Raw genomic sequence first — 3288 nt, forward strand, 5'->3', positions numbered from 1 at the left:
AACCCTGAGGTTCCATATAAAGGCGGAACAAATCTTTTCTATCCAAGCACGCGTCCCATCAGGACCAATAGGAAAAGGTGCTCCAATTAACTGGCATTTACGACGCCGCATCAGAGTCGTCGCTGTACGGCTCAGAGAGGGATTCACGCCGCAAACATACACTCCCTTGCCTAATGATGGAAGTTCAGTATATCTCTGGGAGGGTAACCACCCCGATACCTGAATGGATTGACGTTTCGATTCCGGATTCGGTTGAGAAGCTACAGTTGAAGTTAGAGATCCAAAAAGAACTGAAGCATGATTCTTTAATTTCCGTCCCTCCGGATTAGCCCCCCCCGCTTCCGTCGTCGCAGTGTCAACACCCCCAACTAAATCCTGTTTCTGTTCGTGTCTAGATATGTCAAATTCCGGACACCGATGCGTCGTGGCAGCTGATACAGTATCCTCTCCCTGAGTAAAAGCATAATCCGATCCATTGGCCCGCGCAACTACAATTGGTACTCCAAGTTCGTTTTCTAGCTTGGGTGCTATGCCTTCTAGGTCCGTCTTTGTTATTTCCGTGGTACATGTGCCAATCCAAATAATGACACTAGGGTTTCTATCTCGTTTTATTTGGATACAAATTCTCTCCAATTCCCCTTGATCATTTAATTGGGCCGAGACGTCCCCCTCTTCCGACTCTGCCATTGCATAACGAGGTTCCGCAAGGATCGTAACTCCAAGAGCGTTCTGTAAGAAATAACCACAAGTCTTTGTACCTACCATCTGGGGAAAAGCTGTCTTCGATCTTTTGATATAACCAAGCCACACAACTAATGGGGCAAGAAGTGTGATAATTTCCGGTTTCACATTCAAAAGTGAGAGTTTCGGGAGTCTTCGTGAAAGGGTTTCCTCAGAAAGGGTACACATACAAGAAATTTGCAGTTTCGGTTTCGAATCATCGTAAAATCAAGCAGAATATCCTGTTGAGTTTGCTGGGCATTCCTCTGCCCCCCACCATCGGGATTCAGATAGAAATCGGAGAGCAGACTGAATAATTCTCTATCTGGAATTTCCCTTGGCACAACCCCTTCTGGTCGAGACAATATCTGATCCGCCACATTGGGATGGAAATCACAAACATAATTGAGATCTGATTGACATTCAGCCGTTTCAAACAATGTTTTCCCCTTCACCCTCGAGACCCGAATGTCCTCAATGAGAGGCAACACTTCCAGCACAGGCATCGGGCAGGCTTCTACATGTTTATCAATGAGATCTCTCCTAGATGTCCGATTCCCCACCAAACCTGCTAATCGCAATGGGTGGGTATGTGCCTTCTCCCTAACCGACGCAGCAATACGATTTGCTGCAAAAGGGGCATCGAATCCATTATCCGTGATAATAATGCAATAATCCGCATGATTCGAGGGAGCGGCAAAACCTCCACGGACTACGTCCCCTAAAACGTCGAATAGAGTAGTATCATATTCATAAGAAGCATTCGATTCTTTCGATGATTTAACCGTTTCTCCCACTACGTATCCCCCACAACCAGCTCCCGCAGGTGGTCCCCCTGCTTCAACACGATCCACTCCGCCATAACCCTTATAAATGACATCCTCAGGCCACACATCTTCATAGTGGTAATCCTTCGATTGCAAAGTGTCTATAATGGTAGGTATCAAGAATCCCGTGGGGGTGAAAGTACTATCATGTTTCGGATCACATCCAATTTGCAATACCCGTTTTCCGCGTCTCGCCAAAGCTATTGATATATTACAACTTGTTGTTGACTTACCAATTCCACCCTTTCCATAAACTGCTACTTTCGTTTCGCAAAGCTCCGATTCATTTTCTTCATCCCGACTATCCCCCACTTCCCCCCCCCTCCCCCTCACGTTCTCTTTCCCCTTTTTTCTTCATTTTTCACCCCTTATCCATACTTTCCCCCCGTAGACTCATTCATTCCATTTATGGATTCAAGTTTATGGATCCTCCACCCGCCTGCAATTATTGATATCGATACGGATCGTGGGGTTCCATGGGCGGGAGAGTATCTTCTTATTCATTCGGATTGATGATTGGTATTATTCTACTGCTAACTGCCTTCGTTTCTCTTGTCTCCTAAGAGTTTTTTTCTTCTCCTTTCCAAGATATTCCTTATACCTCTATAAGTATCCTGTGACTATTCTACTATGTTTTCCGGAAAAGGAGAAATAGAAACTAGTGATTGGTGATCGATCGATATGCATCTTGGGGTTGGGGGGGGGGCGATCAATCACGACCAAGATCAACCATGACCGAGATCTTCCACACCAGCCCCCCCCCCGATTCGTAGGCTCTATCCGAGAAGGCAAAAGGGATTGCTATCATTACTGCTTCTTCCTATAATGAGAGTTAGGGTGTACGCGAGGTTCATGAAGTCTCGAAGAAAGCTTTGGGTCTTCGAGTGGTTAACGTCTTGCAGATCAAGGGGCGGCTCAAGGAACAAGAGTCTCTGGAAGTATATGGGATTGAATCATCTGCCACTTTCCTCGGTAGCTCAGCGGTAGAGCGGTCGGCTGTTAACCGATTGGTCGTAGGTTCAAATCCCACCCGGGGAGATTCATCCATTTCCAGTAGGATAGAAGATAGTCTAGATGATGTACCTCCCTTCAATAGGGATAATACTTCACTTACGTCCAGGGGAGGGGGAGGTACCTCCTCATAATATATATCGTAGAAACCGATAGTATCTTTGAAGATTTACATTATCCACATTCGAGATTCTCAGTAATGAGGTAGTTCTCCCACACCCGTATGCCGAATCGGGACTATACCCATATAGCGATCAACCGATAGAGGATTCAATATCATGCCTATTTTAAGCTCTAATAATGGATAGAAGACTCCATACCCTCCCTTCTCTTGGCCAATCTAATGCTTCTAAGGATCCGAGTCTAGCGTCGCTTCTTCGAGAATCCCTACTCCAGAGTACTGAATGGTTGGGATAAGCAAATCAATCAATCTTTGTTTTGTCCTCGTCGGAGTCTAGATGTATCGAAGGCTTCTACTCGCTCGACTTGTTACTAGATTGTAAAACCGGAGATTCCACCCCCGGGAAATTCTTCCCGATGGGGTTCCCCCCACAGGGGGGGATGTTCTGTCGGTGTGGATCCGTGACAATACCCCGTTCCGGAGTCCCAATCGGGACTATTCCCAACGGGGAATTCAACTCGAGGGGGAACCAATGAATTACTTGTAGAAGCTACTGCTGGAGACTACTAAATATCAGGCTTACTATACGAAAGAGTCAGGTCATATATC

Source organism: Dipteris shenzhenensis, unplaced genomic scaffold (genome assembly GCF_047967505.1).
Source record: "Dipteris shenzhenensis isolate YYH24624 ecotype China unplaced genomic scaffold, Dip_SZ_1.0 scaf0527, whole genome shotgun sequence".
NCBI lineage: Eukaryota > Viridiplantae > Streptophyta > Polypodiopsida > Gleicheniales > Dipteridaceae > Dipteris > Dipteris shenzhenensis.